General features: G+C 30.0%; 4 non-coding genes across 4 annotated transcripts; all 4 read right to left on the reverse strand.

Annotated features, from left to right (window-relative positions):
* Positions 1-2,721: 2,721 nt before the first annotated feature.
* On the reverse strand, positions 2,722-2,794 carry TRNAM-CAU (transfer RNA methionine (anticodon CAU)). The gene has a single exon. It is a non-coding gene; the product is annotated as a tRNA-Met (tRNA).
* Positions 2,795-9,858: 7,064 nt separating this feature from the next.
* TRNAM-CAU (transfer RNA methionine (anticodon CAU)) lies at positions 9,859-9,931 on the reverse strand. Its single transcript has one exon. It is a non-coding gene; the product is annotated as a tRNA-Met (tRNA).
* A 1,966-nt stretch (positions 9,932-11,897) lies between these two features.
* TRNAM-CAU (transfer RNA methionine (anticodon CAU)) lies at positions 11,898-11,970 on the reverse strand. The gene has a single exon. It is a non-coding gene; the product is annotated as a tRNA-Met (tRNA).
* Positions 11,971-13,935: 1,965 nt separating this feature from the next.
* Positions 13,936-14,008, reverse strand: TRNAT-CGU (transfer RNA threonine (anticodon CGU)). The gene has a single exon. It is a non-coding gene; the product is annotated as a tRNA-Thr (tRNA).
* Positions 14,009-15,215: the final 1,207 nt, after the last annotated feature.

Raw genomic sequence — 15,215 nt, forward strand, 5'->3', positions numbered from 1 at the left:
TGTATTTTTTTCATTTTGCAATAACAGTAATCATTCTATAATCTTGAAAATACTTGGGTTTTTATAAGGTTTAAGATGATCTGTTCAACAGTAAGATGAATCAGACTTTTATATTTTAATTGTATCGGAATAAGACCAAATGAAAATGATTTGTTAAATAACAATGAGAAAAGCAAGACACTGCTGAGAGTTGAACTCAGGATCTCCTGTTTACTAGACAGGTGCTTTAACAAGCTAAGCCACAGCACCCACTTGACTCTTAATTTTGAAACAATTTTCTTTATGGTGTTCAAGAGAATATTGCTTTTTCACTTTCATATTCTTTTCTAAGTTCACACACTTCTCTACTCAAACACAAGATGAATGAAGACTCTTCATTTATTCAAAAACACCTCTATAATTTGAAGTTTACCCTATTCATATCATTTTAAAATATACCTTGCTGAAGAATGGATTAGTTGAATTCAAAAATAGAGTGATCATTCACCTCTATCTTGTTCTTTGTCATTTTCTTTTCCCTATTTCAGTCAATGCATTCCTACAAAAATCTTCACAATACTAAGCATTTTATTTAATTTTAAGATAACTTATTCTAAAGTTCATAGAACCAGATGTTTATTCTTAAATTGTATTCAACACTTGTTTGATGAAAATTATTTGGAAAGCATGGAGAAAACAATTAGGTGCTGTTGAGATTTGAACTCAGGATTTCATGTTTAAGAGACAGGAGCTTTAACCACTAAGCCACAGCACCAACGGTATTAGTAAAAAAATGTATAAATCATTTATTGTTGATGATGAAAATGTGTTTTCTGCTATAAATTCTTCTTTATATGTATTGTAATCTTAAACACGAAAAGATACTCAATCACTACGCAAGGATTAATATGTTTTAATAAACAGGTACTCTTATAAAACTCAATTTCATTTCTTGAATTCTTTACAATTTTTTTTCATAAAGGTATTACTATTGCTCCAATCTAGGGAGAAATTTCATCTACATCTTTCTCATAGATATGTATTTTTTTCATTTTGCAATAACAGTAATCATTCTATAATCTTGAAAATACTTGGGTTTTTATAAGGTTTAAGATGATCTGTTCAACAGTAAGATGAATCAGACTTTTATATTTTAATTGTATCGGAATAAGACCAAATGAAAATGATTTGTTAAATAACAATGAGAAAAGCAAGACACTGCTGAGAGTTGAACTCAGGATCTCCTGTTTACTAGACAGGTGCTTTTACGAGCTAAGCCACAGCACCCACTTGATTCTTAATTTTCAAAAAATTTCTTTATGGTGTTCAAGAGAATATTGCTTTTTCACTTTCATATTCTTTTCTAAGTTCACACACTTCTCTACTCAAACACTTAAGATGAATGAAGACTCTTCACTTATTCAAAAACACCTCTCTAATTTGAAGTTTACCCTATTCATATCATTTTAAAATATACCTTGCTAAAGAATGGATTAGTTGAATTCAACAATAGAGTGATCATTCACCTCTATCTTGTTCTTTGTCATTTTCTTTTCCCTATTTCAGTCAATGCATTCCTACAAAAATCTTCACAATACCAAGCATTTTATTTAATTTTTAAGATAACTTATTCTAAAGTTCATAGAACCAGATGTTTATTCTTAAATTGTATTCCACACTTGTTTGATGAAAATTATTCGGAAAGCATGGAGAAAACAGTTAGGTGCTGCTGAGATTTTAACTCAGGATTTCCTGTTTACGAGACAGTCGCTTTAACCACCAAGCCACAGCACCAACGTTAATAGTAAAAAATGCATAATTAATTTATTGTTGATGATGAAAATGTGTTTTCTGCTATAAATTCTTCTTTATATGTATTGTAATCTTAAACAGGAAAAGATACTCAATCACTACGCAAGGATTAATATGTTTTAATAAACAGGTACTCTTATACAACCTAATTTCATTTCCTGAATTCTTTACAACTTTTTTTCATGAAGGTATTAATATTGCTCAAATCTAGGTAGAAATTTCATCTACGTCTTTCTCATAGATATGTCGTTTTTTTCATTTTGCAATAACAGTATTCATTCTATAATCTTGAAAATACTTGGGTTTTTATAAGGTTTAAGATGATCTGTTCAACAGTAAGATGAATCAGACTTTTAATATTTTAATTGTATCGGAATAAGACCTAATGAAAATGATTTGTTAAATAACAATGAGAAAAGCAAGATACTGCTGAGAGTTGACCTCAGGATCTCCTGTTTACTAGACAGGCGCTTTAACCAGCTAAGCCACAGCACCCACTTGATTCTTAGTTTTGAAACACTTTTCTTTATGGTGTTCAAGAGAATATTGCTTTTTCACTTCCATATTCTTTTCTAAGTTCACACACTTCTCTACTCAAACACTTAAGATGAATGAAGACTCTTCACTTATTCAAAAACACCTCTCTAATTTGAAGTTTACCCTATTCATATCATTTTAAACTATACCTTGCTGAAGAATGGATTACTTGAATTCAACAATAGAGTGATCATTCACCTCTATCTTGTTCTTTGTCATTTTCTTTTCCCTATTTCAGTCAATGCATTCCTACAAAAATCTTCACAATACCAATCATTTTATTTAATTTTTAAGATAACGTATTCTAAAGTTTATAGAACCAGATGTTTATTCTTAAATTGTATTCAACACTTGTTTGATGAAAACTATTCGGAAAGCATGGAGAATACAGTTAGGTGCTGCTGAGATTTGAACTCAGGATTTCCTGTTTATGAGACAGGCGCTTTAACCACTAAGCCACAGCGCCAACTTTAACAGTAAAAAATGCATGTATAATTTATTGTTGATGATGAAAATGTGTTTCCTGCTATAAATTCTTCTTTATATGTATTGTAATCTTAAACATGAAAAGATACACAATCACTACGCAAGGATTAATATGTTTTAATAAACAGGTACTCTTATAAAACTCAATTTCATTTCTTGAATTCTTTACAATTTTTTTTTCATAAAGGTATTACTATTGCTCCAATCTAGGTAGAAATTTCATCTACGTCTTTCTCATAGATATGTATTTTTTTCATTTTGCAATAACAGTAATCATTCTATAATCTTGAAAATACTTGGGTTTTTATAAGGTTTAAGATGATCTGTTCAACAGTAAGATGAATCAGACTTTTATATTTTAATTGTATCGGAATAAGACCAAATGAAAATGATTTGTTAAATAACAATGAGAAAAGCAAGACACTGCTGAGAGTTGAACTCAGGATCTCCGGTTTACTAGACAGGTGCTTTAACGAGCTAAGCCACAGCACCCACTTGATTCTTAATTTGGAAACATTTTTCTTTATGGTGTTCAAGAGAATATTGCTTTTTCACTTTCATATTCTTTTCTAAGTTCACACACTTCTCTACTCAAACACAAGATGAATGAAGACTCTTCACTTATTCAAAAACACCTCTCTAATTTGAAGTTTACCCTATTCATATCATTTTAAAATATACCTTGCTAAAGAATGGATTAGTTGAATTCAACAATAGAGTGATCATTCACCTCTATCTTGTTCTTTGTCATTTTCTTTTCCCTATTTCAGTCAATGCATTCCTACAAAAATCTTCACAATACCAAGCATTTTATTTAATTTTTAAGATAACTTATTCTAAAGTTCATAGAACCAGATGTTTATTCTTAAATTGTATTCAACACTTGTTTGATGAAAATTATTCGGAAAGCATGGAGAAAACAGTTAGGTGCTGTTGAGATTTTAACTCAGGATTTCCTGTTTACGAGACAGTCGCTTTAACCACCAAGCCACAGCACCAACGTTAATAGTAAAAAATGCATAATTAATTTATTGTTGATGATGAAAATGTGTTTTCTGCTATAAATTCTTCTTTATATGTATTGTAATCTTAAACAGGAAAAGATACTCAATCACTACGCAAGGATTAATATGTTTTAATATACAGGTACTCTTATAAAACCTAATTTCATTTCCTGAATTCTTTACAACTTTTTTTCATGAAGGTATTAATATTGCTCAAATCTAGGTAGAAATTTCATCTACGTCTTTCTCATAGATATGTCGTTTTTTTCATTTTGCAATAACAGTATTCATTCTATAATCTTGAAAATACTTGGGTTTTTATAAGGTTTAACATGATCTGTTCAACAGTAAGATGAATCAGACTTTTAATATTTTAATTGTATCGGAATAAGACCTAATGAAAATGATTTGTTAAATAACAATGAGAAAAGCAAGGTACTGCTGAGAGTTGACCTCAGGATCTCCTGTTTACTAGACAGGCGCTTTAACCAGCTAAGCCACAGCACCCACTTGATTCTTAGTTTTGAAACACTTTTCTTTATGGTGTTCAAGAGAATATTGCTTTTTCACTTTCATATTCTTTTCTAAGTTCACATACTTCTCTACTCAAACACTTAAGATGAATGAAGACTCTTCACTTATTCAAAAACACCTCTCTAATTTGAAGTTTACCCTATTCATATCATTTTAAACTATACCTTGCTGAAGAATGGATTACTTGAATTCAACAATAGAGTGATCATTCACCTCTATCTTGTTCTTTGTCATTTTCTTTTCCCTATTTCAGTCAATGCATTCCTACAAAAATCTTCACAATACTAAGCATTTTATTTAATTTTAAGATAACTTATTCTAAAGTTCATAGAACCAGATGTTTATTCTTAAATTGTATTCAACACTTGTTTGATGAAAATTATTTGGAAAGCATGGAGAAAACAATTAGGTGCTGTTGAGATTTGAACTCAGGATTTCATGTTTACGAGACAGGAGCTTTAACCACTAAGCCACAGCATCAACGGTAATAGTAAAAAAATGCATGAATAATTTATTGTTGATGATGAAAATGTGTTTCCTGCTATAAATTCTTCTTTATATGTATTGTAATCTTAAACATGAAAAGATACACAATCACTACGCAAGGATTAATATGTTTTAATAAACAGGTACTCTTATAAAACTCAATTTCATTTCTTGAATTCTTTACAATTTTTTTTTCATAAAGGTATTACTATTGCTCCAATCTAGGTAGAAATTTCATCTACGTCTTTCTCATAGATATGTATTTTTTTCATTTTGCAATAACAGTAATCATTCTATAATCTTGAAAATACTTGGGTTTTTATAAGGTTTAAGATGATCTGTTCAACAGTAAGATGAATCAGACTTTTATATTTTAATTGTATCGGAATAAGACCAAATGAAAATGATTTGTTAAATAACAATGAGAAAAGCAAGACACTGCTAAGAGTTGAACTCAGGATCTCCTGTTTACTTGACAGGTGCTTTAACGAGCTAAGCCACAGCACCCACTTGACTCTTAATTTTGAAACAATTTTCTTTATGGTGTTCAAGAGAATATTGCTTTTTCACTTTCATATTCTTTTCTAAGTTCACACACTTCTCTACTCAAACACAAGATGAATGAAGACTCTTCATTTATTCAAAAACACCTCTCTAATTTGAAGTTTACCCTATTCATATCATTTTAAAATATACCTTGCTGAAGAATGGATTAGTTGAATTCAAAAATAGAGTGATCATTCACCTCTATCTTGTTCTTTGTCATTTTCTTTTCCCTATTTCAGTCAATGCATTCCTACAAAAATCTTCACAATACTAAGCATTTTATTTAATTTTTAAGATAACTTATTCTAAAGTTCATAGAACCAGATGTTTATTCTTAAATTGTATTCAACACTTGTTTGATGAAAATTATTTGGAAAGCATGGAGAAAACAATTAGGTGCTGTCGAGATTTGAACTCAGGATTTCATGTTTACGAGACAGGAGCTTTAACCACCAAGCCACAGCACCAACGGTAATAGTAAAAAAATGCATAAATCATTTATTGTTGATGATGAAAATGTGTTTTCTGCTATAAATTCTTCTTTATATGTATTGTAATCTTAAACGGGAAAAGATACTCAATCACTACGCAAGGATTAATATGTTTTAATAAACAGGTACTCTTATAAAACCTAATTTCATTTCCTGAATTCTTTACAACTTTTTTTCATGAAGGTATTAATATTGCTCAAATCTAGGTAGAAATTTCATCTACGTCTTTCTCATAGATATGTCGTTTTTTTCATTTTGCAATAACAGTATTCATTCTATAATCTTGAAAATACTTGGGTTTTTATAAGGTTTAAGATGATCTGTTCAACAGTAAGATGAATCAGACTTTTAATATTTTAATTGTATCGGAATAAGACCTAATGAAAATGATTTGTTAAATAACAATGAGAAAAGCAAGATACTGCTGAGAGTTGACCTCAGGATCTCCTGTTTACTAGAAAGGCGCTTTAACCAGCTAAGCCACAGCACCCACTTGATTCTTAGTTTTAAAACACTTTTCTTTATGGTGTTCAAGAGAATATTGCTTTTTCACTTTCATATTCTTTTCTAAGTTCACACACTTCTCTACTCAAACACTTAAGATGAATGAAGACTCTTCACTTATTCAAAAACACCTCTCTAATTTGAAGTTTACCCTATTCATATCATTTTAAACTATACCTTGCTGAAGAATGGATTACTTGAATTCAACAATAGAGTGATCATTCACCTCTATCTTGTTCTTTGTCATTTTCTTTTCCATATTTCAGTCAATGCATTCCTACAAAAATCTTCACAATACCAATCATTTTATTTAATTTTTAAGATATCGTATTCTAAAGTTTATAGAACCAGATGTTTATTCTTAAATTGTATTCAACACTTGTTTGATGAAAATTATTCGGAAAGCATGGAGAAAACAGTTAGGTGCTGCTGAGATTTGAACTCAGGATTTCCTGTTTATGAGACAGGCGCTTTAACCACTAACCACAGCGCCAACTTTAACAGTAAAAAATGCATGAATAATTTATTGTTGATGATGAAAATGTGTTTCCTGCTATAAATTCTTCTTTATATGTATTGTAATCTTAAACATGAAAAGATACACAATCACTACGCAAGGATTAATATGTTTTAATAAACAGGTACTCTTATAAAACTCAATTTCATTTCCCTGAATTCTTTACAATTTTTTTTTCATAAAGGTATTACTATTGCTCCAATCTAGGTAGAAATTTCATCTACGTCTTTCTCATAGATATGTATTTTTTTCATTTTGCAATAACAGTAATCATTCTATAATCTTGAAAATACTTGGGTTTTTATAAGGTTTAAGATGATCTGTTCAACAGTAAGATGAATCAGACTTTTATATTTTAATTGTATCGGAATAAGACCAAATGAAAATGATTTGTTAAATAACAATGAGAAAAGCAAGACACTGCTGAGAGTTGAACTCAGGATCTCCTGTTTACTAGACAGGTGCTTTAACGAGCTAAGCCACAGCACCCACTTGATTCTTAATTTTGAAACAATTTTCTTTATGGTGTTCAAGAGAATATTGCTTTTTCACTTTCATATTCTTTACTAAGTTCACAAACTTCTCTACTCAAACACAAGATGAATGAAGACTCTTCATTTATTCAAAAACACCTCTCTAATTTGAAGTTTACCCTATTCATATCATTTTAAAATATACCTTGCTGAAGAATGGATTAGTTGAATTCAAAAAAAGAGTGATCATTCACCTCTATCTTGTTCTTTGTCATTTTCTTTTCCCTATTTCAGTCAATGCATTCCTACAAAAATCTTCACAATACTAAGCATTTTATTTAATTTTAAGATAACTTATTCTAAAGTTCATAGAACCAGATGTTTATTCTTAAATTGTATTCAACACTTGTTTGATGAAAATTATTTGGAAAGCATGGAGAAAACAATTAGGTGCTGTTGAGATTTGAACTCAGGATTTCATGTTTACGAGACAGGAGCTTTAACCACTAAGCCACAGCATCAACGGTAATAGTAAAAAAATGCATAAATCATTTATTGTTGATGATGAAAATGTGTTTTCTGCTATAAATTCTTCTTTATATGAATTGTAATCTTAAACACGAAAAGATACTCAATCACTACGCAAGGATTAATATGTTTTAATAAACAGGTACTCTTATAAAACTCAATTTCATTTCTTGAATTCTTTACAATTTTTTTTCATAAAGGTATTACTATTGCTCCAATCTAGGTAGAAATTTCATCTACGTCTTTCTCATAGATATGTATTTTTTTCATTTTGCAATAACAGTAATCATTCTATAATCTTGAAAATACTTGGGTTTTTATAAGGTTTAAGATGATCTTTTCAACAGTAAGATGAATCAGACTTTTATATTTTAATTGTATCGGAATAAGACCAAATGAAAATGATTTGTTAAATAACAATGAGAAAAGCAAGACACTGCTGAGAGTTGAACTCAGGATCTCCTGTTTACTAGACAGGTGCTTTAACGAGCTAAGCCACAGCACCCACTTGATTCTTAATTTTCAAAAATTTTCTTTATGGTGTTCAAGAGAATATTGCTTTTTCACTTTCATATTCTTTTCTAAGTTCACACACTTCTCTACTCAAACACTTAAGATGAATGAAGACTCTTCACTTATTCAAAAACACCTCTCTAATTTGAAGTTTACCCTATTCATATCATTTTAAAATATACCTTGCTAAAGAATGGATTACTTGAATTCAACAATAGAGTGATCATTCACCTCTATCTTGTTCTTTGTCATTTTCTTTTCCCTATTTCAGTCAATGCATTCCTACAAAAATCTTCACAATACCAAGCATTTTATTTAATTTTTAAGATAACTTATTCTAAAGTTCATAGAACCAGATGTTTATTCTTAAATTGTATTCCACACTTGTTTGATGAAAATTATTCGGAAAGCATGGAGAAAACAGTTAGGTGCTGCTGAGATTTTAACTCAGGATTTCCTGTTTACGAGACAGTCGCTTTAACCACCAAGCCACAGCACCAACGTTAATAGTAAAAAATGCATAATTAATTTATTGTTGATGATGAAAATGTGTTTTCTGCTATAAATTCTTCTTTATATGTATTGTAATCTTAAACAGGAAAAGATACTCAATCACTACGCAAGGATTAATATGTTTTAATAAACAGGTACTCTTATAAAACCTAATTTCATTTCCTGAATTCTTTACAACTTTTTTTCATGAAGGTATTAATATTGCTCAAATCTAGGTAGAAATTTCATCTAAGTCTTTCTCATAGATATGTCGTTTTTTTCATTTTGCAATAACAGTATTCATTCTATAATCTTGAAAATACTTGGGTTTTTATAAGGTTTAAGATGATCTGTTCAACAGTAAGATGAATCAGACTTTTAATATTTTAAATTGTATCGGAATAAGACCTAATGAAAATGATTTGTTAAATAACAATGAGAAAAGCAAGATACTGCTGAGAGTTGACCTCAGGATCTCCTGTTTACTAGACAGGCGCTTTAACCAGCTAAGCCACAGCACCCACTTGATTCTTAGTTTTGAAACACTTTTCTTTATGGTGTTCAAGAGAATATTGCTTTTTCACTTCCATATTCTTTTCTAAGTTCACACACTTCTCTACTCAAACACTTAAGATGAATGAAGACTCTTCACTTATTCAAAAACACCTCTCTAATTTGAAGTTTACCCTATTCATATCATTTTAAACTATACCTTGCTGAAGAATGGATTACTTGAATTCAACAATAGAGTGATCATTCACCTCTATCTTGTTCTTTGTCATTTTCTTTTCCCTATTTCAGTCAATGCATTCCTACAAAAATCTTCACAATACCAATCATTTTATTTAATTTTTAAGATAACGTATTCTAAAGTTTATAGAACCAGATGTTTATTCTTAAATTGTATTCAACATGTGTTTGATGAAAATTATTCGGAAAGCATGGAGAAAACAGTTAGGTGCTGCTGAGATTTGAACTCAGGATTTCCTGTTTATGAGACAGGCGCTTTAATCACTAAGCCACAGCACCAACATTAATAGTAAAAAATGCATAAATAATTTATTGTTGATGATGAAAATGTGTTTCCTGCTATGAATTCTTCTTTATATGTATTGTAATCTTAAACACGAAAAGATACACAATCACTACGCAAGGATTAATATGTTTTAATAAACAGGTACTCTTATAAAACCCAATTTCATTTCTTGAATTCTTTACAATTTTTTTTTCATAAAGGTATTACTATTGCTCCAATCTAGGTAGAAATTTCATCTACGTCTTTCTCATAGATATGTATTTTTTTCATTTTGCAATAACAGTAATCATTCTATAATCTTGAAAATACTTGGGTTTTTATAAGGTTTAAGATGATCTGTTCAACAGTAAGATGAATCAGACTTTTATATTTTAATTGTATCGGAATAAGACCAAATGAAAATGATTTGTTAAATAACAATGAGAAAAGCAAGACACTGCTGAGAGTTGAACTCAGGATCTCCTGTTTACTAGACAGGTGCTTTAACGAGCTAAGCCACAGCACCCACTTGATTCTTAATTTTGAAACAATTTTCTTCATGGTGTTCAAGAGAATATTGCTTTTTCACTTTCATATTCTTTTCTAAGTTCACACACTTCTCTACTCAAACACAAGATGAATGAAGACTCTTCACTTATTCAAAAACAACTCTCTAATTTGAAGTTTACCCTATTCATATCATTTTAAAATATACCTTGCTAAAGAATGGATTAGTTGAATTCAACAATAGAGTGATCATTCACCTCTATCTTGTTCTTTGTCATTTTCTTTTGCCTATTTCAGTCAATGCATTCCTACAAAAATCTTCACAATACCAAGCATTTTATTTAATTTTTAAGATAACTTATTCTAAAGTTCATAGAACCAGATGTTTATTCTTAAATTGTATTCAACACTTGTTTGATGAAAATTATTCATAAAGCATGGAGAAAACAGTTAGGTTCTGCTGAGATTTTAACTCAGGATTTCCTGTTTACGAGACAGTCGCTTAAACCACCAAGCCACAGCACCAACGTTATTAGTAAAAAATGCATAATTAATTTATTGTTGATGATGAAAATGTGTTTTCTGCTATAAATTCTTCTTTATATGTATTGTAATCTTAAACAGGAAAAGATACTCAATCACTATGCAAGGATTAATATGTTTTAATAAACAGGTACTCTTATAAAACCTAATTTCATTTCTTGAATTCTTTACAATTTTTTTCATGAAGGTATTAATATTGCTCAAATCTAGGTAGAAATTTCATCTACGTCTTTCTCATAGATATGTCGTTTTTTTCATTTTGCAATAACAGTATTCATTCTATAATCTTGAAAATACTTGGGTTTTTATAAGGTTTAAGATGATCTGTTCAACAGTAAGATGAATCAGACTTTTAATATTTTAAATTGTATCGGAATAAGACCTAATGAAAATGATTTGTTAAATAACAATGAGAAAAGCAAGATACTGCTGAGAGTTGACCTCAGGATCTCCTGTTTACTAGACAGGCGCTTTAACCAGCTAAGCCACAGCACCCACTTGATTCTTAGTTTTGAAACACTTTTCTTTATGGTGTTCAAGAGAATATTGCTTTTTCACTTCCATATTCTTTTCTAAGTTCACACACTTCTCTACTCAAACACTTAAGATGAATGAAGACTCTTCACTTATTCAAAAACACCTCTCTAATTTGAAGTTTACCCTATTCATATCATTTTAAACTATACCTTGCTGAAGAATGGATTACTTGAATTCAACAATAGAGTGATCATTCACCTCTATCTTGTTCTTTGTCATTTTCTTTTCCCTATTTCAGTCAATGCATTCCTACAAAAATCTTCACAATACCAATCATTTTATTTAATTTTTAAGATAACGTATTCTAAAGTTTATAGAACCAGATGTTTATTCTTAAATTGTATTCAACATGTGTTTGATGAAAATTATTCGGAAAGCATGGAGAAAACAGTTAGGTGCTGCTGAGATTTGAACTCAGGATTTCCTGTTTATGAGACAGGCGCTTTAATCACTAAGCCACAGCACCAACATTAATAGTAAAAAATGCATAAATAATTTATTGTTGATGATGAAAATGTGTTTCCTGCTATGAATTCTTCTTTATATGTATTGTAATCTTAAACACGAAAAGATACACAATCACTACGCAAGGATTAATATGTTTTAATAAACAGGTACTCTTATAAAACCCAATTTCATTTCTTGAATTCTTTACAATTTTTTTTTCATAAAGGTATTACTATTGCTCCAATCTAGGTAGAAATTTCATCTACGTCTTTCTCATAGATATGTATTTTTTTCATTTTGCAATAACAGTAATCATTCTATAATCTTGAAAATACTTGGGTTTTTATAAGGTTTAAGATGATCTGTTCAACAGTAAGATGAATCAGACTTTTATATTTTAATTGTATCGGAATAAGACCAAATGAAAATGATTTGTTAAATAACAATGAGAAAAGCAAGACACTGCTGAGAGTTGAACTCAGGATCTCCTGTTTACTAGACAGGTGCTTTAACGAGCTAAGCCACAGCACCCACTTGATTCTTAATTTTGAAACAATTTTCTTCATGGTGTTCAAGAGAATATTGCTTTTTCACTTTCATATTCTTTTCTAAGTTCACACACTTCTCTACTCAAACACAAGATGAATGAAGACTCTTCACTTATTCAAAAACAACTCTCTAATTTGAAGTTTACCCTATTCATATCATTTTAAAATATACCTTGCTAAAGAATGGATTAGTTGAATTCAACAATAGAGTGATCATTCACCTCTATCTTGTTCTTTGTCATTTTCTTTTGCCTATTTCAGTCAATGCATTCCTACAAAAATCTTCACAATACCAAGCATTTTATTTAATTTTTAAGATAACTTATTCTAAAGTTCATAGAACCAGATGTTTATTCTTAAATTGTATTCAACACTTGTTTGATGAAAATTATTCATAAAGCATGGAGAAAACAGTTAGGTTCTGCTGAGATTTTAACTCAGGATTTCCTGTTTACGAGACAGTCGCTTAAACCACCAAGCCACAGCACCAACGTTATTAGTAAAAAATGCATAATTAATTTATTGTTGATGATGAAAATGTGTTTTCTGCTATAAATTCTTCTTTATATGTATTGTAATCTTAAACAGGAAAAGATACTCAATCACTATGCAAGGATTAATATGTTTTAATAAACAGGTACTCTTATAAAACCTAATTTCATTTCTTGAATTCTTTACAATTTTTTTCATGAAGGTATTAATATTGCTCAAATCTAGGTAGAAATTTCATCTACGTCTTTCTCATAGATATGTCGTTTTTTTCATTTTGCAATAACAGTATTCATTCTATAATCTTGAAAATACTTGGGTTTTTATAAGGTTTAAGATGATCAGTTCAACAGTAAGATGAATCAGACTTTTAATATTTTAATTGTATCGGAATAAGACCTAATGAAAATGATTTGTTAAATAACAATGAGAAAAGCAAGATACTGCTGAGTGTTGAACTCAGGATGTCCTGTTAACTAGACAGGGGCTTTAACCAGCTAAGCCACAGCACCCACTTGAGTCTTAATTTTGAAACACTTTTCTTTATGGTGTTCAAGAGAATATTGCTTTTTCACTTTCATATTCTTTTCTAAGTTCACACACTTCTCTACTCAAACACTTAAGATGAATGAAGACTCTTCATTTATTCAAAAACACCTCTCAAATTTGAAGTTTACCCTATTCATATCATTTTAAACTATACCTTGCTGAAGAATGGATTACTTGAATTCAACAATAGAGTGATCATTCACCTCTATCTTGTTCTTTGTCATTTTCTTTTCCCTATTTCAGTCAATGCATTCCTACAAAAATCTTCACAATAACAAGCATTTTATTTAATGTTTAAGATAACTTATTCTAAAGTTCATAGAACCAGATGTTTATTCTTAAATTGAATTCAACACTTGTTTGATGAAAATTATTCGGAAAGCATGGAGAAAACAGTTAGGTGCTGCTGAGATTTGAACTCAGGATTTCCTGTTTACGAGACAGGCGCTTTAACCACTAAGCCACAGCACCAACGTTAATAGTAAAAAATGCATAAATAATTTATTGTTGATGATGATGAACTCAGGATGTCCTGTTAACTAGACAGGGGCTTTAACCAGCTAAGCCACAGCACCCACTTGAGTCTTAATTTTGAAACACTTTTCTTTATGGTGTTCAAGAGAATATTGCTTTTTCACTTTCATATTCTTTTCTAAGTTCACACACTTCTCTGCTCAAACACTTAAGATGAATGAAGACTCTTCATTTATTCAAAAACACCTCTCTAATTTGAAGTTTACCCTATTCATATCATTTTAAACTATACCTTGCTGAAAAATGGATTACTTGAATTCAACAATAGAGTGATCATTCACCTCTATCTTGTTCTTTGTCATGTTCTTTTCCCTATTTCAGTCAATGCCTTTCTACAAAAATCTTCACAATACCAAGCATTTTATTTAATTTTTAAGATAACTTATTCTAAAGTTCATAGAACCAGATGTTTATTCTTAAATTGTATACAACACTTGTTTGATAAAAATAATTCGGAAAGCATGGAGAAAACAGTTAGGTGCTGCTGAGATTTGAACTCAGGATTTCCTGTTTACGAGACAGGCGCTTTAACCACTAAGCCGCAGCACCAACATTCATAGTAAAAAATGCATAAATAATTTATTTTTGATGATGATGAACTCAGGATGTCCTGTTAACTAGACAGGGGCTTTAACCAGCTAAGCCACAGCACCCACTTGAGTCTTAATTTTGAAACACATTTCTTTTCGGTGTTCAAGAGAATATTGCTTTTTCACTTTCATATTCTTTTCTAAGTTCACACACTTCTCTACTCAAACACTTAAGATGAATGAAGACTCTTCATTTATTCAAAAACACCTCTCTAATTTGAAGTTTACCCTATTCATATCATTTTAAACTATACCTTGCTGAAGAATGGATTACTTGAATTCAACAATAGAGTGATCATTCACCTCTATCTTGTTCTTTAACATTTTCTTTTCCCTATTTCAGTCAATGCATTCCTACAAAAATCTTCACAATACCAATCATTTTATTTAATTTTTAAGATAACTTATTCTAAAGTTTATAGAACCAGATGTTTATTCTTAAATTGTATTCAACACTTGTTTGATGAAAATTATTCAGAAAGCATGGAGAAAACAGTTAGGTGCTGTTGAGATTTGAACTCAGGATTTCCAGTTTACGAGACAGGCACTTTAAC

This window comes from Lissotriton vulgaris, chromosome 12 (assembly GCF_964263255.1).
Source record: "Lissotriton vulgaris chromosome 12, aLisVul1.2, whole genome shotgun sequence".
Classification (NCBI taxonomy): Eukaryota; Metazoa; Chordata; class Amphibia; order Caudata; family Salamandridae; genus Lissotriton; species Lissotriton vulgaris.